At 41.9% G+C, this 25,487-nt stretch overlaps 1 protein-coding gene and 1 long non-coding RNA gene across 2 annotated transcripts in view; one reads left to right on the forward strand and one right to left on the reverse strand.

Annotated features, from left to right (window-relative positions):
* The first annotated feature begins 1,110 nt into the window (after nt 1-1,110).
* Nucleotides 1,111-25,487, forward strand: part of MBNL2 (muscleblind like splicing regulator 2) — a 109,195-nt gene continuing 84,818 nt past the window's right edge. Inside the window, 1 exon segment of the mRNA XM_027741035.2 lies at nt 1,111-1,228. The gene's annotated coding sequence lies outside the window, so the exon portion shown is untranslated.
* Nucleotides 5,317-23,493, reverse strand: LOC113998359. Its single transcript, XR_005563763.1, has 5 exons — nt 18,809-23,493; nt 18,350-18,493; nt 14,097-15,773; nt 12,936-13,094; nt 5,317-8,009 (listed from the first exon to the last, which is right to left on the reverse strand). It is a non-coding gene; the product is annotated as an uncharacterized LOC113998359 (long non-coding RNA).

Consider the following 25,487-nt stretch of genomic DNA (forward strand, 5'->3'; position numbering starts at 1 on the left):
TTTTTGTCTCTTTTTCAGCCTCCTAACACCAAAAGTACGTGAGTAAGTTGAAAGGGTCAGTTTCTTTCTCAAAATGTAACACATTTTTCAGTAGCAGAAATCTGAATGTTCAGTTACTGATTCTTGTGGAAGACCTCAGGGACAGAATAAAGGAATTTAGTTGAAATTGAAGTGTAGCTGCTTTTTGATTTCTTTTCTGCTCTGCTGCCCTTACATTGGGATGCTGCAGCAGTTAAGATCCACTGAGGATGGGGTAGCTGTAGCCTCACCCCTGGATGTTGCCTGGCTTTCTGGAGAGCCTGTCCAGACCTGGCAACGAATTGCGGGGTTTGTCAGATGAGGTTCCAGCCCTTCAGGCCCGCAGGGCCGGGGTTTGCTGAGATCGTGGGGGGCCAGAAGTCGCTAGGGACACACGGCCGGAGTTGTCAGTGCTCCAACAGCTCCTCTGAACCCCACCTTTAGCTTGATCTGGCAGAAGAGCACAAGTGCAGTTCGATCGGCTGGAGGAAAAGAAGGAATCAGAGGAGCTGCTCCTCTTTCTGGCTGAGGAATATCCCATGGTTTTTAGGGAAAGGTGTCAAACCATGTTCCAGGGACTGGGAGAAGGGGGCCAGAAGGGTACCCGGGGCCTGCGCTAGCTGCTGTGGGTGAGGGAAGAGAGCCCTTTTTGCCTTTGAACGACACTTCACGGGGACAGAAACTGCTCACGACTTCGGGCCAAAATGCGTGAAGAACGAACCCTGGGAGCCAAGCCACGCGTTTGTTTCCTCCAGAAAACCGTCCACGATAACGGTGACACGCCATGGCTCCAGAAGGCAAAAGGAAGCCGAGCAACACGATGCAAAACCAGGATTTTGGCTGCTCTAAGCACCGCCCGGCGCTGCCCTCCTTGTTTTGCTGAGGAGACGCTCAGTAGGCAAAACACCGCGGGACCGGCCCGCACTCCCGCCGGCCCGGAGCCCCTGCTCCTGTGTTTCCCTTGTGCTGCCGCTTCTGCTCCGGCCCCGGCAGGCAGCAGGACGGTACGGGCTGCGGCGGGCGGGACCGGCCCGGCCCCGGGGCGGTGCGAGCGGCGCTCGGCCCCGGCAGGGAGGGGCCGGACCGCCCCTACGCGAGGAGCCGCCGCCGTCGCGGTCGCGGCGGGAGAGGTGACAAGCCGCCGCTGCGCGGAGCCGCCTCCGCCCGGGTGGGAGAACCGGGTGTCCCCTGCTCCGCGCCCCGCTCCGAGGTAAGGCAACCGCCCGCGCCGCTTCCAGGTCCTCCCGCGCCGCCGCCAGCCCAGCCCTGCCCCGGGGCTGCTGCGGGGCCAGGGCGCGGGGACAGCCCGTGTCCTCTCGCCGCGGGGCCGGGCCGCGCGGGGACGTGGCGGGTGCGCGGCGGTGGCGGCGGGTCCTTGTCGTGCCCGGCGCCCCGCGGAGGAGCCGCGGCGGCGATGCCGCCGGTCCCGGGGGAGCCTGACGGCGGCAGCGGCCCGCGCCGCCTCCCTGCGCCGGGAGCTGCCGCCGCTGCCCGTCCCGCCACACCTGGTCCCTCGGTTCGTCCTGCCGCCGCCGCCCCGCCGCCGAGGGCGCAGGAAGGCGCCCCGAGCCCCCAGCAGCTCGGGTGCCCCCTACCCCCGCCGCTCGCCTCCCCTTCGTTTTCCGAGGGGAGCCGCCGCGGCGTGGGACGGGGCGGGAGGCGGCGGGCGCTGCTGCCGGGCCGTCGCGTCTGGTTCAGCGGTGATTTATGGTTTTGTTAACTCAGCATTTGGCACGGGGTGCGAGCGGGGAGAGCGGCGAGCGGGAGTCATAACTTTGTGTTACTTCTGGAAGGGAAATGGAAAGGGCCCTGTGGGGCCGTGGCCGCCCCAGCGGCTTCCTCCAAACCCTCCCTCCCCGCTCCATGCCCGCCCGCTCCAGCCCTGCGGCCGGGGGCTCGCTGCGTCCAGCAGGGAATAGCGCTGGGCAGACTGGGGGGCTGTGGGGGAGCACGACACGGGATTGTCACCCGTGAAGGTGAGTGTGACAGGGGGAAAAAACTGTCAGGAATGAAATGTTTTTCTTACTACTAGTTTTGCGTGGAAACAAGGTGTATTTATTCCTTCTACGTACGTGTATTTGTCTACATATACACAGAATGTACACACGTATTTTCTGAGCTATGAGAACATTGCCTATAGGCTTCTGTTTCCAGATGTTTTGCTTTCTGTTTCTTTTGGGCATATTTGCATTTCTGCTGGAAGGAGAACAGGCAGCAGTAACGTGGCTGAATATGTATTTGAACGGTAGCATGGAACAACTTGTGTGCCTTTAATTCAGCTGCAGAGGATATCCATGTGGGATTAATATACTTAAGTGATCATGTCACACTGACGTATCTTGTTCAGACTTGTAGATTTTTAAAGCAGTGTGGACTTGTAGGTAGTAGTGGAAGTGTAATTAATTTTAAACATGTGACTTGGCCTAGTACGTATGATTTTAACATGGTATTCGTACCTTGGTAAATATGCATAGATTTAACCATCTGTCCTGTATTTTCCCTTTGTGCGTGCACATACCACACTGCACAAATGAAAAAGGTACCTGTGGTAGGCTTTAGGGCCAAATACGTATTTAAACTCTTCTGGGAAATGCTCTAAAGTTACTCTCAAGGAAAACATCTTTCATACAGTTTTTGAGTATGTTTAAAATAAATAAATAATAATAAAAAAGGATGCTCCAGCATCAATTGTATCAAATATGTCAATTCGTAACTTGTATTTGGTATTAATACTATTTGCATTCATCCAGTATAGCTGATAATGCTGCTGGAAGGCATGTAATTTTTCTCGCTATGGACAAGGCCCTTTTGTGTGGCATCAATCTCATATTTTTAGAGGGCGCATGAACCCCTGGGTAGACCCCTGCAGTTTTTCTCTCCCTGTGGTGAGAGAAAAGTAGTGGTGGGGTGCCAGCTAGTGTTGCTCAACTGGATATCATAGCAACAGAACTTCTGACACAGGCTGGAGCTCCCAGTTGGGGCACATCACTCTTTGGCACTTGCCATAGTTGCTGGCTGGCGTATGCTATGGCTGATCTACGTGTGAGTGCAATTTGGAATAGCAGTGGTCCACAGTGGTGTTTTGCACTAATGTAAGGGTGTGTTTGTCTGTCTGTGCAAGGTAACCTGCAGCACAATACCTATACAGTAATGTTTTCCTGCAGCTGAAGAGCTGGGCTGTTTTGTTGTGGTATCCCTGCTGTCGCCACAGGAGTGGTACTTCTGCATTGTGCAGATAGGTGGGTGGATGACATAACATGTGTCACTTCAACATACTTTCCCTCTGCAACTTAATCTCCTTTATTATTTACGGTCCCCTCTCTGAAGAAATGGCCTGGTTTTAGTCCACAGAAAACCTGCCAAAATCTCAAATCTTTGGCATTGGTATGTTTGGGTTTGTGATGATGAAATCTTCATTTGAGCATCATTTTCTTAAATTTGGCTTTTACAGAATAACAGTTGTCATAAGAAGATTAAAAATAAAGTCTACTTGCTGCTAACACTTGGTGGGTGAAATTTCCATTTCTTATACTCCAGATGCTCTGCAGTTTCTCTGCTGGTTGCAGAATGTCTAGAATTGTAGTGTGCAGTACTAAACAAACTACTTTTTCTTCTAACCTAGGAATTCTTAAACTGTAGTATACCTGCCATAGCAAAAGTAGTACATGAATCCTGCCACCAGTGGCACATGACTGCCATGTGGAGAACCTTCTTAGTCTTGCTTTTCCTTGGGTTAAAAGCTTGGTTACAAGACACTGGAAAAAGTTCTGTTAACAATTTATGTTAGGAAGGAAAAAAAGCGTATTAAATTGGTATTCCCATTGCTGCCTGATGGTGTTAGATTTTTTGCATCCTATGGGTAGTTCTTGGAATCTCAGTAACACTGCATGATTATTTTACTCCTTAAGCTGCTGAGTAAAATTATACAGCCTAATTTATTTTTAGGTTTGGCATGTCCACACTGAAACTCATGCCATGCAAGGTGAATGAACAGTTTGCTTGTTTATATTGCCTTCACTCCCCTCACCCCCCTTTTAATAGGCACTCACAGGTCTTGCTGTAACTCTGCTGGAAGGTTTCAGAATTTGGTCCAACTTGACAATAAAAATAGAAATAAAGAACCATGAACCATATTAAACTTGTTATCAAAGAAGGTATTTTCGTGCTGTCAGTCATCAGGGTAGAGATCTCACTCACATGGCTCCAGCCAGTCCTACAATCACATTTATTGCTCTTCTGTAATTTTTTTTTCTGACAGTTTATTGTTAGCTCTCTGTGGCTGAAGTACGCAGGACAGATGTGAACATGCTCCCTTCTCTTTGAAGAATTACAAAGTAACCTAGTTGGCTTCCAGATCACACTGTATCTTTCTTGACGTCCCTCTATCTTAATTCAGACTTTTCAGTCTACTTATTATTCCTTTCCAGAGGTCTTTTAGCAATTGCATCTTTGCTGGATCACTTTTCCCCTGATGAATTATTATTTATTTCCTTAGAGGCATCCAAGAGATAAAATGACTGATGGATTATTTTTTTCCCCTCCCATTACCTTACTTCAGTATTCTCCCACGTTCATTTGCAAGCAGAGCTACTTAGAAAATGTTCATTAAAATGTCATTGAAGTGAAAGTCAGGCAGAGTGTTAATCCAAAATGCTTTTCAGTTTCAAGTCACTCATTTCTGGTGAATAAACCTTTGAAAACAAAAACAATTTCTTTCTTTTCTGCTGCTGATACTTCCCCTGTGCGTTTTGCTGTCTTGATCATTGTGGTCGGATTATTTGTGATAACTGGGTCTGACACAATTGATTCGCTTGTGGCTTTGGAGAAACACAGTATCAAAACACTCAACTAACTTAGGAATAAAAGTGCATGGCTCAATTCAACTACAGGAGGAGTAGACCTCTTCAAAAATCTTACTATTGAAGAACTCAGCAGTTTCTCTTGCCTTGCAGCTACACACCAATGTTTTTAGCTCACATTGGGTGACTAATGGCGATCATGACTGTCAGGGACCATTCCTCTGCGGAGCCCAAAGTAGCTCTGTTGCTGCCCAGGGCTGGGGCCACAGAGAGCTGTAAGATTGCGGGTAGGTGTTTGAGCACCGTGAAGATGCAGCCCGGAAGATGGGAGGATAATGGTGTGCAGCTGTGTTACTGGGGAAGGACATAACACATTCTGGAGTAATCAGATTTCTGAGATTGGAAGGCTTCATGGGCTGCCTGCAGTGCACTGGGGACGCAGATCACTCTTTGTCTAGATAGAGCTGAGGCAGCAGTGCTGTTATTGAGTAGCATTTCACTATGAAAGTATAATGTCAGTGTAAAGTCCAGAAATACTTCTGACCTATGACCCGTTGGGATCATGTATCTTAAAGCAACAAAACCAGGGTCTGTCTGTCTGCAAACTCTTGACTGTTTTCCTCTGCTCACCACTGAATTCCAAGTTTAGGTTTGACTTCTCCTACTCCTCCTTGTTTGGATGGTGCTGCAGCTGTTTGTAATGAAGGGTAAATAGGTCTGTTGTGTCTCCACATTGGGAAAATTTGAGACTGTTTCTAGCTGATTCACCTGATGGTTTGACACTGATATTAGAATGCAGTGTATACAGAAATTGAGCTTTGTAGGTCTTTACAGGGGAAGGATCAAGTGATGGGGGAGCAGCTTCCCACTGCTGCCTGTTTCTCCATTGCCCTTAGTTTATCCAGGAAGGACCCAAACTGTTCATAATATTTTTGTGGTTCCTTTTGAGGTGTCCTCCCCCTCGCTGGTGTGAGACAAATATTTCATGCCTGATGGTATCAAAAAGGAGGTCTGGGAGGTTGACTATATATCAGCCCATACCTCCTCTGACAGAAGATAATTTGTAGTATGGGAAGATCCCTCTCCTCTCTAAAGTTTGGTGTCTCTGATCTATAGCACTACGCTTATTTAAGTGCGCCAACAGTTGGCTTTATTACTTATCTTTTTCATGAACAGGGGACTTGGCACTAGCCAGTGGTTGCTCAGGACAGTATATCCATGGTGAGTTTCTTCAGCAATGGTAGGACTGTCACATTTTCAAGGAGAAAGAAGACTTCCATTTTGTTAATGATTTAAGACTGGAAGGAGTATGGATTGAGTTCACAGGTCTCAGAGAGAAAAAAAAGACGCCCTGTTTTAAGGTGCTGCCGTGTCTAAATGTACTCGACTTGAGCAGTGTAAGCTGGCTGTTGGTGGATATGGGTGAGGCGTGTTTTTGTTTCCTGAGGGGGCTTTCCAAGTGAGCACAAGGTTTTCACAAAGTGGAGTATTTACTTGCTGTCCAGTATGTCTGTATGGACATCATAGGCCCTGATCATGGAAGGCCCTATCATAGGCTTTGATGCATAGTTATTTCAGCATTTACTTGCCATTCTCAATTTGGGAATTTCTGTCCTATGTGTGTGTATAGTGAGATACCAAAAACATCAGGGTGATTTTGGGGTGTCTTACTGCAGTAATGGTTGTCAGGAGTTGACTGTGGTTTTGATCACTACTAACGTGTGGGCCCTTGCCCTGCTGTTGTTTGCAAGTGCTAAAAGATTTTAGAGTTTTTCACTCTTTGCTGAGGCTTTCTGGTTCCTAGGAAACTGGTCATGCTTTCACTTGCTTGAATCAGGCGCTGCTCTTTCCGTAACTGCAATAGTGTTGTGATATCCATAATGTTCAACTCCTCTGTCAAGCATTAGGTCAAAAATATGATCAGCTCTGCAGGTGGGACCAGATGTGACCTGTGAAGGTGCTAAGGGGACTATGAGGAAACTGGCATTTTATTAAAAAACAGAAGAATGTGAGTTTGGGGGACTTCAGCATGTTCAGCCTTGTCAATATATCCATTGAAATTCCCAAGATTGATAATTCTGGGACATTTTGCTACCTTCTATTGCAAGATATTAATGCTAGCCTTCCTCAAACTGTTTGTTTATTGTAGTTTTTAAGTGAATAAATGTTAGCTTTGGCTTTTCAGGTTAATGAAATCTAATAAAAGTTCATTACTATAGGTACCTTAGATTTAATGTTTGCAAAACAGGTAAATTAAGTACTACTTCTGTCTGCTTGTGCCTGGGTTTTGGACTCTGTATTCTGAGAAGGGGGAAAAAAGACATGGGATATATATGTCATCTAGACATCTCTGGGTGATGCAATGTACATCAGGTATTTCACTCTTGGGATTCTGTATTGCCTGTTGGCAGTTTAGAGGTATGTCTTATGTTACTCAATTCGTTCATTTAATTTCATAATGCTTTATGCTCTTTGCTTCCTGTTTGTGGTGGAGTGTATTTCTGCTGCTACTTGCAGCTGTTAGAAAGTATCTGATTTCACTGGTTCTTTTCGTAATTCTTTGAAAAGCCCATTCCATTTTGTACCATGGCAGATGAAGTGGGCTGTGTCATTCACATTGCTGGGTGCTACAGAAGAGGGTTGTGATTCTTTTTGGAGGTGTAAGCTGTTGAATCCTGGGAATAGTTAGAACTGGATATGCCTCCTATGGGAGCAGTGGTGAGTGTGGACAGGAAGGATGAAGGCATAGTGGTAAGATTAAGGCACATTCTGTCAGAAGGAGGTAGTGTCGGTGGCTTCAGTCAGTCTTTTTTTTTTTTTAAATAACCCGTCCTTGCTGTTGTGAATTAGAGGAAGGGAGAAGAAAAATCTATCCACTTCCTGAGCTGTAAAGAGGTCTCTTGACTAATGGTATGGCAATAACTGGAGGCCAGAGATGGGTGGAGCTCGGTACTCCTGCCTCACGAAGCAGCAGAGCAGTTTGGTCATCTGAATTGTGTCGATGGCCTTGGAGCTGACAGGAGGATTATTACAGCACCGTTCTTGCTTTCTAAAAGGCTTGCATCATTTTTCTTTACAAATCTCAAAGATGACTGAAGTGTTTTTTCTTATGTGATACTGGCAGTTCCAAACCTGCTAGAGTTGGTCCCTGCTGCTGCTGAGTCCCTGATGGAGTTTGCTGCTGGAAACAAACTGGGATGGGGGAAAATGTCAGTCAGTGCAGAACTGTGCAGAAGGCTTTTAGGATTGAGATGATGAATTTTCTATACAGGAGGAATAACTTGAAACTGCTGTAGTTCCACTTTGCTTACTCCTGCAAGTGGTTTCTTAGTTTCATGTTGCTTTCTGCATAATAGACTGAAGCAGAATGAACGGGATATCTTTAAAGATATCCCGTTTTTTGGTTGGTGGGTTGTTTGTTGTTTTTGGTTTTGTAGGTTTTTTTGAGCTGCCAGTACTTTGGAAGTTACCTTGTCTCAAAAGGAAATCTTAGGAGATGGCTACAATTAGAAGCATCTGCATGAAATTTTGGGTTCTTTGAAGGACCTATAAAGAACTCTTATAGATAAGCACAGGTAATTTCATTTTTTTATTGTTAGATGGCTTGGCATGTCTTTGTAAAATGGAGGTGCATTCACTACGCAAAATATCTGAGAGTACTGAAATAGAAAGGTCTAAAATTCTGTGGACATTTCTGTACAGGATCCAGAGCTTTTAACCTATCCCTTCTGTCAGCAGTACAAAGAGGAATCAAAAGAAGTAAATGCAAAACATCTGAGTGATAGTCCCTTATATATGCTGCCAATACTAAAGGGAAGAGAAAGCTAGAAGTCTCTTTAGTTCATCCATTATGAATTGAGCAAATGGTCACAGCTTTTGTTAAAGGCAGTTCTAGGTCAGATGAAGTCCTGTTGCCGTGTCTAGATCCAGTGAGGAGCTACTTCTATGAACAGGGGTCAAGGTTGAGGGAGCTAGGCTTCTTTAGTTGGATGGAAAGTAGGGTAAGGGACAGACCAGTAGCTGTTTACAGCTACTAGAGGATGATTATGAAGATAATAGGACCAAACTGTACTTAGTAGTGCCAGATGACAGCAAGGGACATTGACAACAAATTGTTTCTTTGGAGATTCAGGTTGGATGTTAGGAAAATCTTGTTACTAGGAGAGTAGTGCAGCACAGCATCAGGTCATCCAGAGAACAAAGTATCTGCCCTCTGAGCTTTTCAGAACTCACCAAGGCAAAGCCACTCTTGATGATAGTTTTCTCTTGAGTCAGAGGCTGGACTAGGTAACCCCCTGAGGTTTCTTACAACCAAAGTTTCAAGTAGACTGGCTCAAGTGAAGAATTTTTTAGACAACTTTGGATTGAGCTGACCAGCTACTGTGGGATGCCTGGTGGTAAATTTAATTTCATGTCCTCAATACAGCTTTTGTAGTTCATACAATAATGATTCAGTGAACTATACTGAGATTAGTGTTGTTGACCAAAGTATTCATGACCTGAGGACCAGCAGAATGTTTTTGTCCACGTGTTTCTTTTGGTCTCACCTGTCCCAGAGGGAAGGGGCAGAACTCTGATGGTTAATACTGCCCAAACAGGCAAACCCATGGGTCAGCTGAAAATAGCTTCAGGGGATGAGGTAGCACTACAATTACCAAGAGGGCAGGTGGTCTGCAGTGAAATTTTACTTATGATCTTAAGTTCATAAGACTATATACCCCACAGCAAAAAAGCTGTGTAATCTCTATCTTTTACTTTTTCTCTGCAGACCCCTTTGGTTAGTACTACCTTTAAGTAAACCAAAGGTAGCAGATAGGATACCTTCTATTCTTGTTTTGGCTCCACTAATATGTATTAGTGGTCATATTTTATTGTTATTAGAGTTGGTATGAGGGGGAATAGCCAAATGAATAGCTTTGTCAATTTATAAGACTTTTTTTTTTTTTTTTGAGAGCAAGGAAGAGGAGAGTCAGAGAAAAATTCAGAAGAGATGAAGTACACTGTGTTAGAAAGCTGGATGCTATCCCCTTACAGGCATTTCCCTACAAATAAACTCTCCCTTCCATCTTTGAATCTCTGGTGAATGAAGCCCTGTATGCATTTTGATTTTTGAGGCATTCTTTCTGTAATTTACTTAATTTTTTCTGGGGTTAAATATTAATGTGCACTACTTGAAACATGCTGTCTTCAGAGGTCATGCTTTTGGATGCCATTTTATCCCACACATTGCTTCTGCTAGAGGACCTTGTTTCTTGCCCTGTATTACTCATACTTGTTTACTTATTTTTTTCAGAGTGAAAACAATTCTTGTTTCTCTTTGTATGTACAGCTACTTATTTCTTGGTTTCTGTTACATGACATTAGGGAAACTGAAGATTCACGACCATGTATGTAGTATTATGTGGCAGAGTAATTAGGTAAAGATCCACGTGTAGTGTTTAAAAGCATTATACACCAAAGTATTTCTGACACTTCACAGCAGTGAAGAGAGCAAGCTGAAACAAAGCAACCTGTTTTGAGGTACAAATGGAAATTTGGTGCAAAACTCATGACTGAATGCATGTAAGTCTGATGTTTAAAGAAAAGCTGGCTTGTATGAACACACACACAGACTTCACAAAACAGAGCTGCCTGCTAACCAAAAGACTACTTGCTTGCCAACAGTTCACTTGGCATAACTTTCTCCTACCTGTCATCCATACTTCACAGAAAGAAATAAAACCCTGTACTTTTATAGTCCAGGCCTTCTCTTCTTGCCAAAGTAATGCTTTGTTAATTATATGGAGTCCTCTGCTCTTACATGTGCAGGTTATTAATTGCTGTAAAGGGGTGAGGGATTGAATCCTACTCTTACTGATTTTAAAAAACAAAAATTATCCAGTTGGCTCTTGTTTGCTGTAAAATTTCCTGGAGCCTGTTTTCTCTACTTACAGTGGAGATTGCTTGCTGATTTTCCTGCTTGCCCCTGAGCATATACCCTACAGACAGGCTGTTAAGTGGCAGCTTGTAGGGAAATGGGAGGCAGCATCACCTGTTAAATAGCATTGGGTTGTTTTACACCTGTATTGCAGTAGTGTGCAAAAACAATAGGGTAATTTTAATGAATTAGAAAGAGTGAGCTGAGTTATTTTTGTGCTAATTGAAGATGGGAAAATTCAAAATGTAGCTTAGTTTCAGTGGCATCTTTTTCCCTTTGGGTTTATAATGGAGTAATAAAATAGAGCTTCTGGATTTAAAGGATAATTAGAGATTCTCATTACATCACTGGTTGGAAGATGTATTATTTGGAGGCATTGCTGGAATTACATGCAGAATTTCAAATACAATTGAGGTTGATAACTGAAGCTTCATAGAAGATTTTAAACATATTTGTTTTACCTGCAGAAAACTTAGTTGGAATACATCTCTCATGTAGTTATATGAAGTATTAATTTTGGTCATTTAGGAACATTTTGAAGGACAAATCTTGCTCCTGTGTCTTCCCAGTAGGTTGGAAATCCACAAGATAAGGGGCAGAAGTCTAATATTTGCATCCTCCACCTATGCTCCTTGAAACACAAGAGGGTTTTACTATGCTCACGTCACTTTGTGGCTGAGGTTAGTAGGTTTTATGAAAAGGTGATTTATCAAATGGTTTCCTCCTGTTGTGGGTTTGAATAGGAACTACTCCAAATCTGAGGCCAGAACAATGGCTGTGGAGGAAATTAGTCATGGAAGGATCTGTGGAGGAAGGAGCATGTTTTTATCAGCAACAGAAGAACTTCTTAACACATGGGAGTCTTACTAAAGATGACTTATGCATCTGAGTAGTGACGATTTACACCTTTATATTGTTTCCAATTGAGTTTTTAAGATTTAAAGGTACAACATGTGTTTTCTTCTTAATTTGACACATTTGGAAAATATTCATAACCACTTGGTTTCAAAATACGTTTTTATAAAGGCTTAAGCATTTGGTGTTTATTTCAGCCAAAGTCAAAGGCTTGGGAGGCTTCCATCAGATAATTCCCTGGTTGCAGTAGATATTGTACAAACTAGGGGGCCATGAAGTCAGTTAGCAAAGAGAAGGATTTATCTTGAATTTATGATATGTGTTGCTGGCTAAATGATGCTCATGTTTTTACCCTATGATTCCTTGTGATTTATAAAACAGATTCTGAGTAGGGTTCAGCAGCTGAAGGTAAAGGATTTCTCTTTTTTATGTTTTACATTCTGCTAGATGATTTGGGAAGATCTATTCTGAAAAGAATATTTCTGAGGAAACAGTTACATTTTTGGATGGGTAAAAGTACCTAAATATATGGCATCTGAAATGGCACTAGACAATTTTATATCTGGGACATCTGCGTAGGGCTGGCAGATATAAGACATACCAGTAACCCAGTCCTTCCATCAGTGGCCACTGGAGGCCAACAGGAATTCCCTGAGGTATCTAGGAGGTACTAGATATCTGTGTTTGGATGACTGAAATTTAAATTTTAATGTTTTAACATTTTGATATTTCAGATGAGCAAACTGCAAACACCTTTTTTACATCTGTCAGGAGAAATAATAGAATCACTTTCCTGAAAAAACTTTTGCACAATTTTGTGTTTTAAGAGTAAGGTAATTTAAATGCCAATTTATTTTACCTAGCTTATTATTTTGCCAGTTTATAGTTCCTAGCTTATGGGTTATTTTACTGACCTTCCCTCTCCCCAGAAAGGTCCACGTCCAAAATGAAAAAGAAAATCAGGAGGAGAATCCCAGTCCAACTCCTCTTATGTTAATTTGGTGTCAATGAGTTATTCGGAGGAGGAAGGTGTGAGTGAGTGCAAGGACTGATGTTCAGTCAGGGGAAAAAAAAGCCCTGGAACATGTTCAGCATAGCTTAGAGAACAAGCTTATGTAGCTTATATAGCAACATAGCTGGAACATGCTTATGGCAAGCTGAGGATTTACACCAAAGCTGTAACTGTACATTGTCAAAATAGAGGTGTCCTTTAGCTATAGGATAATGTCTTCAGTTATTTGAAATTAATTTGAAAATCAAAAGGGCTATTGAGTGCATGCAACTAAAGTGTCTAAATATTTATATTCCTAATAAAGGTTCTTCTGTAGTAAGATTTTATCTCTTACCTGTTTAATGAAGGACACGATAGAAGAAGCCTAAGTGTGACCATCTCAGGTAACCAGTAGAGAAACACAGATGCTTTTAGGATATGATGGAATCTCTTAGAATAGCTGCTTTGGGATAGGATGAATCACAGCCCACAAATGCCTATTTCTCTTCAGTGACTATAAAGAGAGAGGGGGAGTAAAGTGACTCAGTAAAATGTAGTTGTGTATATTTGGTCAAATATATTTCAAGCTAAATGCATAAGGCTAAAATCCAGAGGCAGCTCAGCTTTCCATGGCACCCAGTATATGTGTCTCAAACACTCAGCAACAAAAGTTTGGTTGGAGTGTACTGCAGTTCTCCTCTGGCTGATGCCTTCATCACCCTTCCCAACTAGAACCACCCTGTGAAGGAATGGTGCATGTGTACTTAGTTTTCATCCTGATGGGGAATTGGTGTCCCACTATAATAAAGTCAGGATGCAGACTGGATGTGTGTCTGAACCCATGTATTTGGATCTCACAATTTAGACGTGGCTTAAATTCCTTGTGCAAGCGGCGGAAGGAGAGAGAGCATTTGGAAGTCCTCCAGGAGCCACCTTAATTTTGGTAAGATTGATTCCTAACATATAACTTGAATATTTGCTTGCTTCTGTGGTGTGTTTTCATTTTATATTTCAGAATATATAATGAAAATAGAATAGTCTGGTTTCATTTCTGAGCGCAATCTCCAGTTTTCCTAGATTAGGGAGATGTTGGGATGTCTGGGTTCTAGGAAGTTAAAACAGTTGAAAAGCTGGACTTAAAGTTCTTCTGATAAGCCTATTTTTAAAACCAAAATCAGACCAGCCCTTTCAGAACAACATACTTGTTTCCTGTTAGTAACTTGGAATTTTGACATTCGTCTTAATTTTTTTAATCTATAGTGATTTCTACCATCACTTCAGCTCTGATACAGAGATTGAGGTATTTTGCAAATACTGGCATCAGTGGTATTATGCATGAGTGCCTAGTTTTAAAATCTTGGCAGCTGCTTTGACTTTTCTTTATGCTGTCATTCAGACCATAGCTACCAAGGCTGAATTTTGCTCATAGTAACAGTTGTGGGAAGTTACTAAAGGAAGTGTCTATTACTGACACAGGAAATAGTTTTGCAGTTCTTTTTATCATTGCTGAACTTACCAAAATGTCACCGTTGCCATAGGTCATCTGTGCAAGGCTCAAAATCACCTATCTGTTACACTGAATGTCACTTAAATTGCTTGTGACTTCATTGTTAGTGTTACATATGCTCCACACTTCTTGCAAAACTCCCTTTAAATTGACAAGTTTTGTTGTTTCTGGAATTAGACCTAATCACTATGATTCAAGAGTAAAGAAGGAAAAACAACTGTGTGGGTTCTGCATTTTTCAGTTCTCCTCCTCTTTATTACTTCCAAAATTGTCCTTTTCTCCAAAAGTTATATCAACATCATTCAGAAAATTGTGCTTAATAGTCACCTTTAGCAGCATTTTTCCCTTGATTCATTAATTACAGGAGCACGTGAAGCAGAGCAGATGGCATTTTCCGAGTTGGGAATTTACCTTTGTTTGTTATTCTTTGTTGAGTTTGACATCTGAATTTCTCAGCTTCTCTAAGATGATGTTGTTTTGCAATGAAATATATAATATGGTTGTATAAATTGGCTTGAAAATTGAAATTTTGGCCTTTTTCTTTGTAACCGATGTGGAAAATGAATGGGCGCATGGGCATATCTCCATTTGGAATCAGTCACTTTGGAACAATTAACTGCTCAATGTACAGAGCAATTATTTTTAAAAATACCTTTTTCTTTAGTCCATGAATTCATGCCTTGTTATGGCACTACTCAAGTGCCATTTTTGAGAAAGAGCATACATTTTCTCTTGAGCTTTTTGATGAGTCCTAGCTAAAAGGTCCACAAATGCGATGTGATATTTTTTTGGCATTCCCTATTGAGTTGAGGGGCTTCTGATCCTTGGGCATAAGAGGATCTAAAACATAATAACCCATGATAACGAGGATCTGTGTGGCTGCTAGTTTTGTGGTTTTGATTCAGGAGTCCTAGGAATGGTATCTGGGAGCACCTCTACGCCGTTTGACTGCAGTTAAAGCTCTACAGTGGTTGAAGACCAGTGTATGCGCTGTGAAGCAGTGGCACTTGAAATAGGATTGCGGAGGCAGTGCTGAACCCTCACCTTTTGAGGGGTTGTGTTAGTGACTTGTCTTGGGTTTGGGGGGTTGGGGTTGAGGTAACTTGCAAGTTTCCTCCCTCTTTAGAGGCAAACTAACAGACCACGGAAGATCTTGCCACATGTTGGGATATGTGCATGTGGTCTGTTGAGAGGATGGATGGCTCCTGGTGGCTGGTGGTGCCTGTGCTGCTTACTCTCCCTTCTCTGGTTTGGGCATCATCTTCCTCTGTGTTGTAACCTTCTGCTTGACCAGATCCAGGATTTCCAGACTCTTGTCTCTTGTGTCTCCTCCTCCCTTTCCCTCTCATTGCTGTCTCTCCCTCTTCTGCCCAGCTTCATGCCATGCTTTGGCCCACCGGCCTTTTCTGACACCCCCTCTGCCGTGTGCTGGTCTCATGCATGCCCCTGGGGCACCAGCCGAAGGGTCATGAGAGCAACAGGCGAGATTGTCTTCCTGCTGTCAGCTCCAATGTCTGGTCTCTGGCAGATGGGAGCAGCAGTTACAGGGGAAATCCTGCTAATCTCCTGTAACTTGAGCCCATTACATGCTCAGTCGCACTGTGGGGCTGGTGCCTTTCCAGCCGCATGCGGACGGATGGCTGAAGGAGACGGACACTCACTGCAGAACATTTTGTGAGGTTTGCACTGTAGAGGTCAGAAACAAAAACCAAAAAGATGCTGTGAGTCAGCTGAATGCTTGCAGGTTTTAAAGCTTTGTCAAATAGGAAAATATTTTCATATGCATAGCAAAAAAGCAGCCTTGATTTTAACAACAAAAAAAAAAAATCAAAACCCAAACCCCAAAAAAGCAAGGGATCAGCTCTTTGCCAAATTTCAAGACTGCCCCAACATGGGCAGAGGAGCCAGAGTTCCTCAGTGAGTAAGTTACAAGGATAGCAGAGGAACATGGTTTTGTCTAGGCTAACTCAGAAATAGGCAAACTGTGTTTTGGCAGAAAAGTAAAAAAAAATCCTGCAGCAGATGTCCAGCATGGAAAATTTTAACAAGGGTAGCTCGAGTTTGGCAAAGTCAAAAGAATGTGGAAAATCCTGACAAGATGCACCAAGCCATCTTAATAACGGATGGAGTTACCACCCTTGTCCCCAGGGTCTCTTGAACCCACTAGAATCAACTATTTGTGTGTTTGGGGTTTTTTTGGGGGGGGGCAGAGGGCAGGGGCGTTGTTTGGGATTTTTTATATAGGGCAGAATAGAGCAGAATGGAGGGGGTGATTGAATAGAAAACAAGGGCTGGCTGGCAGGAGTCTTCTCAGCAGGAGCATGTTTCATCCATGCCTGGAAGGGGAGGGTTTTCACAAATTGGGTGGGAGATGGTGGAGCCCAAAGGAGAGTAGTTGCTTACAGGATAGAGGAATAATGGATTTTTGGGAAGCTGTGTTTATAATATGCAAAATAGTCCATAGGAAACAATGGGGCCTTGGGACAGAGCTGCCAGTGAATGAGAGCTTTGTTTTCCTCTTGTCTATTCATATTTCTAAACTTTTAGTGGCATTTTAAACACGTTTTACACATTTTTTGTGTAATGGCTTGAATTGCCTAAATTGCTGTCTAAAGTAGTGTTGCACTGCAATCTTTATCCCCTTCTGGATAAAGACTGACTTTCAGCTTTAAGTTCCTTTCTGTATTTTTCTTAATTGCAGCTCTTATTCAATAATCCTTGGCTGCTTTGTTCTCGTGTTTTAAAACTTCAGTAAAATTTGTGGGAGAACTGATTGACAGCAGACTTTGTGTACGAAGTGTGTCGAGTTGCCCACAGCTTGACTTGAAAATGGCAACTGGTATCATAGTCCTTATGCCAGAACCTTGATACAAATGAACATTAGTTGCAAGCTAATTGCACGAACTGCAGTTTAGATGCTGCTGATGTGAATTGTCTGCTGCTGATATGAATTAAAGCACCATCATTTGGATGGTGTTTTCACTGAGAAGCATCCCATACCTGCAGTCCCCAACAACCAGTCTGAAATATTCCATAAGATTGTATTGCAGTTAATTGCAGGCGCTGCACATAAGATTATGCAGTATTAAAATGAGAATATTACTGCGTGAATTGGAGTGTGTTTTGGCTGCACATTATGGTTTGATATATTATGGTGCTCACCTTTACAGCCAAAACAGCATCATTGCAGTTTTGCAGTTTCAGAAACATTGTTTGTACCTGCATTTACAATTAGCAAAAGCGTTGAAAATCCTTGTGCAAGAAAAGGTATAGCTGCTGTTGCAGTGGAGGGGAAGGGAATTGTTTGTTTTTGCTGCATATGTTATTTCATGGAGGTATCGCTTTACCTCACCAGTAAAACTCCTTCCCTGCGCGAGGGAAATTCCTGGTTCATTGGTATGGATGCATTGTTTTTACACATTAGAAGTGCTGTGTTGCTGTGTCAATCATCCCGTTAGGATCAGTTTAAGAGCAGTAGGGCTGACGAAGCTGGGTGTGATTGGCTACCATATGCTGGGAGGGCTCTGTGAGAAGGAAGGGCTGCAGTCTTTCAGCAACAGAGTTTAGGCTGTGTCTTTGCTTCATCATCTGAGGAAAAATCCCCAGATAAGGCACAAGGCTTTCTGAGGAAAAAAAAAAAATTACAGGCTGCTCATCGTTCACGTGAGAATTAGTTACCATGATGCGATGGGAAAGATATGGCTGTTTGTTTATATCAGATGTTCCTGTTGACGTTGGGAATGTGTCGAATAGACAGGGCTAAACAAGGTAGGAGGATCCTTGTCTTTTATCGAATGTTTAAAGAGTTTGCTGCAGTGTGCTGCATACTGTATGTGTTGCTTGGGGGAGTCGGGGAAACAGTGCTACTCTGGTGAATAGATTCTGTTTGGGTGCAATAGGTGGACTTTATGGTAACTTGTTTTCGAAGGGTATTAATTTCCAGTGTAAATAGCTCTCTTCAGAAATAGAACATGAGTATATGCATATTAACACAAGTAAAAAAAGAAATAGGTCAGTATGTTTCAGAAATGCTGCTACCCTAATTGGATTTTTAGCTGGGTTGTTTTCTGGAAGTGCTGCCTAGCTTTAAGAAGGAGAAGGAGTCAGCCTGGAAATCTGTGAAGTTTATAGCAGCTATGTTTGAAGATTTAGCTGAATTAGACTGGCTGATCTAAATAATTCCCTATTGGAGGCTTTAACTAAAGCCAAGACTGCCTGTTTTAGACTTGAAGGAGCCATACAACGAGATTACAGTATTTTACCCTGTTGTAAAAGTATGGTCATTTTTGACTGCACTGTGATTCCTTGTGGTCTTGAAGGAAAGCTGGAAGAGTTTTTCATATTGTAGTTTAGCTGAGTGTTTCCCCTGTCCTTTCCAGGTCTTTGTCTTAGCAGCAAAACAGAACCTGTACATGAAAGGAAGGAAAAAAACAAGGTTAATAATATGTGCTGCAATTATCTGATCTTTATACATTTTTAATGAGAGAACACACAGCTAGCAGAATAATTTAATGAGCAGGCTGGCTTTTAGAGCAATGATTTCACTGTGCTAAGGCATACCAACTTTCTTGCAGGGGAGGAGCCTCAAGGAGGAATGGTTAAGATTTATGTTAAATGCTCTGGAGAGAAGGAAGAGATGTTTAGGCAGAAGTCTGTGAAATTCTGGAAGAATAGTGTAGTTATTAGCTGTTATTATTTGTTAGATGGAAAGCAAACTTTACCATCGTGTTGCAGGAGGGATCTGAGAACATTTCCTCATCCTGGGATGTGATGAAGCCTCTTCAACTTTCTCAGACTGCCATATGCATTGATAGTGCTCAATACCTTTCAGGATTTCACCCAGTTAGAGACCTGAATTAACATACTGACTTCAGCTGGATTATAGAAGCATCGTTTATGTGTACAGTATATAATAGAGTTTTTAGTTTTTTCTTTTTCCTAAGGGTAACAGTTGGTGAGACAGCAAGAAAATGTTGTCGTCTTATTTCTCCTGTAATAGCCATGAACCTTGCATATAGGTGTATTTATTCAAATAGGACATTGGTAGGAAAAAGAAAAGTGTACGAACTGAGGAAGACTAAAGATCAATGTCTTCAAGAAAAATTAGGTAAAAGAATGTTTTACTGCCTAGAAAACCTTTCATTGTTGTAATTTTTGGGAAAGTTTCAAGACTTCTTTTATCCTAGGGATGAGTTACACTAGTTTTAAAAGTATTGCATTAAGTAGGCCCTTCTAGACCAAGTGTCCATCACCTCTCCTGTTTTTCAAGGAGAAATACAGGACAAGTGCTCAGAATGACGATGTCACCTCCTGACTCCTCACAACTGACTTTGCTCGGAGGAGGTTGATACAATTTCCCTGCTCCCTGGCCAGGTACTTGCTGAAGACCTGCAGCAAGGTTGTTGGCATGTATTCAGTTCATGAGCTGGTCATTTTTGAATGCTACATCTTCTAAATAAAATCAGCCTCATTTCTTCTGAGAATTTCAGGCTTTGCTAACGAGGAGAACACATGTCAGGATGCAGAGCGTTATTATTATAAATCCATAGGATATGGATAAGTATATTTAGCTGTCTATCACTATTGATGCTTAAATGTGTTGTTTGTGTGCACTCTGTTAAGCTTGTGAAGCAAAGACTATTAATTAGAAGCAAGTCAAATAATCTTTTTCAAGCTATAAAATGTGAGGCAAACAAACAATTTTTGAAAATAAAACAATTTTCACACAAAGCTTTCAGAGAAAACTTTTCAGTCTCCTGTTTTGAGGCAGTCTCTTACTTTCAGATGGTTTAAGTGGCTGTTTTTCATACCTTGGAGATCAAAATATATAGAGTTATTCTTTTTATGCCTGACTACCAAAGTGCAAATTTGCATTCATTACTCAGACAAATAGTTTGAGTCAAACTACTGACAGACAATCAAGTGACAAAAGGATTTTAAAAAATACTTCCTGATTAAGGTGTATATATAGTAGTACTTTACATGGATAGGTAAGTGAACCTTCATCTTGGAGGGTAGAGGTAGTAGTAAACATTCTGTATTTACATTTATTATGTAAATAGTTGGTGTCAAAAGTGTTTTGGACCACATTCTGATACCTCTTTTCATTTAGCTTAATTGCTCTGTGGATTTCGTCAGAGCTATTAGTGTGATAACGTCTTACTGTGTGCAGTCTGTCTGTTTTCAAGGAATAATTACTTTGTTTAGAATTAGTCTCTTCATTTTTCTAAGGTAGAATTTTCTAATGAGTTACAGGTCCTGAAGTATAGTGCTTGACTATAGAGTGTTTATAAAGTCAAATCAAGTTCTTAATTTGTAAGTGTATATTTTACAGAAATGTAAGATAATTGTGTGCTACAATTTATTTTTTTTTTCTGAGCAAGAAAAATGGCTCTTAATGTTACGTGGGATTTCAGGCACTCAGATCTCACCTCTGCTGTGAATTCATCTTCTGTGTTGCTCACAAGTATGTTAGGAATAGTCTGCACTGTGTTTATTTGTAAAAGCTCTGTAAAATATTCAGTTTTTACAGCATTGAGAGATGAGAAAAAGACTTAGTGTTCAATTAGAATTCCTTACTAATGATTTTGCATACAGTTTTAATTTTCTAAATCATTAGACACATTGCTAAGATTTAAATTTCATGTGATAGCTATTAGTGATACCTTGATTCCTAATGTTACTAGAAATTTCTGACTTTGAGGATTTTTTTTTTTCCTCTTCCAGGCAAGAAACACCTTTTTTTAAGCCAAATTATTTTTTCACTTTTTTTATGCATATGGCTGTTACAAAATTATAGCAAAAGAGAATAAAATCACTTGCTTTAAAACTTACTAGTATGTATTTTCTTTTTAAAAGCTTTGATCGGGAAGCTAATTTGATATGTTTAATACAATGTGTTATGGTTAACTAATGTGAACCAGTGCTATGTAACTGGTCTGTAAACAGGCTGGAACTATAGCCTGAGGAATATAAAACTAATTTCAAGAGAGTGTCAGTGCTGAAAACTAGTTCAAATAATAGCAGTATTAACTGCTTGACTAATTAAACTAATCTTCTTATACATTATTAGCAAATGCAGTGACAGTTGTTGGTTATTGATATACGGAGTCTTCTTTTTAAAAAGTCTTCTTTTAGAAGAAAACTTTTTGGCTCTATTTGGAATAGAGAGTACATGAGGAGAAAGAAGTTATGCAGCCCCTTTCTAGAATCTGCCAACTTTTTAATTTCCACATTTTTTTATTATTCTTTTGTAATAAGGCCGTTGAAACACCAAGCTCTCCCTCCAATAATGTCAAGTTCTTAGTTCAATATTTCAAGCATGCTAAAAAAGGAAAACTTCAGGGATGTGAAATTTGAAGAACATACCTAACAGGGGATTCAATGCAACATCCTTATAACTGACACAAAGAAATACTAATTTTTAGGGGACTCTGTGCTACTGATGATTACTAAAGCTGTTGAGAACTGCCAGTGTGCAGCTTGCTGCTTCTGCAGAAGATTTGCAGGATTCCTGGAGTCTTAGGTCTGAGAAAAGACCTGGGGGGCTTGTGATACCTGAAACTTTGCCAGTTAGAAGAACTCAGCTGTAAACAAATTGATAAACACAGAGGTTCACACTCTTCTTTTTAAATTATTATTATTTTTCTTTTTTTTTAATTTCTCCCCCCCCCTTTTTCTACCTAGATATATGTTGACAGATACATACGCATGTACATAATACATGTACACTCATAAAAATGTTTTTTCATCTTCGTGATTTTTGTAAGACAGAAACAATAGCTAATAAAGACAGTGGGAGGGATTTAGTGGTACAATTGCTGCATAAAGAAATGTATCCAGAAATAGGAACAGATGGTTCATATCAGAGTCTATTAATTTTTTCTATTTAGATCAATGATTTATTTTTATCAGTTTCTGAGTGGATGATAAACAGCATTTTGGGAAGATCTGGGTGTTGCATATTGCTGAACTCATAAATAGAGACCAGGTCAGTCTGGAAGTTCATGTGCTGTAAAATCTTCTCTCCTACGGGGAGTGCAGTGCCTTTGACTATAGGCAGAATTAGAAAGTACGAGTAAGGAAAAATGCAGAAGTGTTTTCCCTTGGTAGTTTTATGGAAGGAGGAAGCTAGGACTTGGTTAGAGATGGGTTTTTGTTTTGTTTTGTTTTGGGTTTCTTGTGGGAATTCTGAAGGCAGCTTTTCAGTATGTTTTTTGTGTTTCATCACTTTTAAGACCTAGGCCTAACAATTTAATTTTTTTTAACCCTCTAGCATTCTCTCCTATCCAGACTGAATACATTTTTCCTTGAGTTTCTGAGGAGTTTAATGTTGTTGGTGCTTTTTTACCAAAATGCTCTGTTATATATTCTTCAGATATACTGAATGGTGCAGCCCAGCCCCCCACCCTCTAATTTCCTGAATCTGTCATGATTTTTGCACTTTATAGGTATTATGCGCAGTGTTTTGAACGTAGCCTAAAACTAACCTAAAATTGCCAAGTGGCAAGATTTCCATTACTTTCAAGCACTCAGAAGGATGATTTTTCAATGCAAGGTTTCAGCATGTCGGGTTTGTGCCTTGACACTCTCTTTCGGCAGCTCTCTGTGGTACACTCCTCCTGAAATCGAGATGGGGAAAGTATATGCCTTGTTGGACAGCAAAGCCCAGTTTTAGTCCATTTTTATCTTTTTTTGGTATTTCTTTCCACTTTCCAGGCTGTCTGCAGTGCTGTTATCAGCAGTTATATGCATTTTTCAAGCTTAAAGCTGTACTGGTATGTTAGCAGACACCTCTGGCTGTGCCTCTGGTGGGGCAGGGGGGCTCAGCACTGGCAGGAGTGTACCTCTGCACCCAGTTAATGATTCAGGACTTCAGCACTGTCTCACTCTTATTTACTTAAAAGGCTGCGATAACATATATGGGATTTCCCTGATGGCTGTGTTCACCTGTGGTACAACATCCCCAGCTACACAGCCTCTGTCTGCCATGAGGAGACCAATACCAGCTTTCCCACCTTCATCACCTCACCCTGTTAGCCAAAACTCAGTGGGGCCTGGGGCGCACCTCCTCCCACCGGCAAGAGTCTTTTGCAGAGAAGGATGCCGGTGCGTGGGCTGGTGGTGCTGGGGATTGCAGTGCTGCAGTCCTTATTGGCATGCTGAACATGCTCTGACAGCACGGCACGCCACTGTCCTGGAGTTCTAGTGCTTGTGTTTAAAAACTTTTTTGCTTCATGTGTATTTTTTTACAGTTCTGTTGTGTATTTTAGTTCCCCTCTGCTAACGCTGGGACAAGGTTGTTTTATTGCCCTAATTTTACAGAGGGTGTTGGGGGAGGTGGGGGGTGGAGCGTGGCTAAAAACCCCAAGATTTTCGTTGCCACATTAGAGAAGACATGAAAAGCTTTGAAAGTGGACCCACTGATGTATTTATAAAGCCAGTGCACTTTCTCTTCTCCCTCCCCCCCACCCCTTTTTTTTTAAAGACCTCATTTAATGCTCAGGACTTTGTGCAGTGAGGCCACTTTCAAAGGCTTTAGTATCCACAGTAGCAGCTCTTTGAAGTAGAGACGCCAGCGGGGAACAAACCATCAGCTTAATCTTTGCTGTAAAAGGTCCTAAGTGGTAAGAAGCCACAACATCCATCTCTAGGGGAGAAGCTGGAGAGCAATACTTGGAACTGAATCCATCACCTGGACCTTGCCCTTGGAGCTGGAAGTCTTTGGACACTTCCATGGAGCATTAGGGGTGCAGTCCCTTTCATCTCTCTGGTTTTCCACTCTTGTTCTGTTCCAGCTTCTTTCCCCAGTCTCTTGAAGAGGAGGACACAACCAAAAGGCGAGGGAATAAGGCCTGAGAATAAATGTGTTTCTGCAAGGGTTTGTTTGCCTTCCCAAGTTGGTAAATCATTCCTCTGGAATGCAGAGCAGGTGGCACAGTCACTGGTGTTACCTGCCAGTCCTTGGGTGGCAGTGTGGCATATGTCCATCCAGTTAGGTCAGACTAGATGGCTTTGTGGTGGCCCCAGGAGATAAAGCAGTGCCTTCATGTTCTGAATATCATCATCTGGAGGTGCCTGTCTCCCTAATGGCATGAGGACGGTGAAGGGGATCATGCTTTTTGGTCGCCAGTGATGCATTTAACTGCTCGAAGCTAGGTAGGATGAGTCTGCCACCTGTGAAATCCGTTTGTTTGAAACAGGAGATGAAAGTGTTGAGTTTCTCACAGGAGGGCTTGAGGATCAGCGTGTCACTATGGACCTGTAGCCATCTTTGGTTGCAGAACTACACTGCTTGTAAGGAGCTGCCATCCTGAGGTGGAGAAGGCAGAAGGGTAAGCTGAGGACAGCAGTGTGTGCCTTGACTGGCACATGGCTCAAGTCACCAGGGGTGAGAGGCTTACTGAGGAGGGCTTTCCTTCTCGACCATAGTAGCCAGTGTTGATTCTGATGACTATTTAAATAATCTGATTTTTAAGCCAAAAAGTTATTTTTTAACTTGTTCATGTTTTTGACCTTCAGCACATCGCTTGCCATTTAACTTCACCCTCGTGCGGTTTGCTGTATGCAGAGATAGCTGTCTTTTGTGTGGCTTCCCCACTGGTAAAACACTGAGTGGTCCCCGCGTCCTAGTCAAAATCTAGTGGTCCTTGTCATCAGTCTGTATGAATTTCATATTCTTCCTGTTGTCAAAAGCCTCACTGTTGCCTCTGTATATGTAAGCCTTTCCGTAGTGCTGATGGTGCTACTGCTGTTCTCTTACTCTTTTATCATTCCAGAGTTACATGCTCCATGACTATACACAGTAGTGTAATTCTTTTCTGTTTTCCTTTGATAATGCCAAATGTTTTGCTTGCTTTATATCCCATCAACTGCTGAGTATTTTGCAGAAGTCTTCATCGAATTGCCTGTAATGTCCATACGATCTTTCCTCTGTAGCAGTGTCTTGTTTGAACCTAGTGTTGTGTATATACTATTCGTTGCTCGTCTGTTTTTCCCCTCATCTGCATTATTTTTGCCTATCGTTATGTTAAACTGATGTCATTTTACCCTCCAGTATACTCATTATTATGAGATCCTTTTGTAACTCTTCCCAGTCGGCTTCTGGTATGACTTAGCAAAAATTTTATGTTAACTGCAAACTATCTTATTGTTTATGGTTATGTTGCAAAGCAGAGAAGGTAAGCTGTTGGCAAACTTAATTATGAAAATTACAGTAGATTATTAGAAGTAAAAACATATTTAATCTTGTGAGTTTGTTGGATTTGGGGGCTTTTGTAGAATTTGTTGACTCTGAACGTTTGCTCTGACTGCAGTCTTCATACTGTCTGCAAATGTTTAGCCCTTTTAACTATCCTTTTAAAATAAATTTCTTTTAACATCCATAAGACCTATGTCATT

Source organism: Pipra filicauda, unplaced genomic scaffold, assembly GCF_003945595.2.
Source record: "Pipra filicauda isolate LSUMZ 115617 unplaced genomic scaffold, ASM394559v2 scaffold24_size8852520_pilon, whole genome shotgun sequence".
Lineage (NCBI taxonomy): Eukaryota > Metazoa > Chordata > Aves > Passeriformes > Pipridae > Pipra > Pipra filicauda.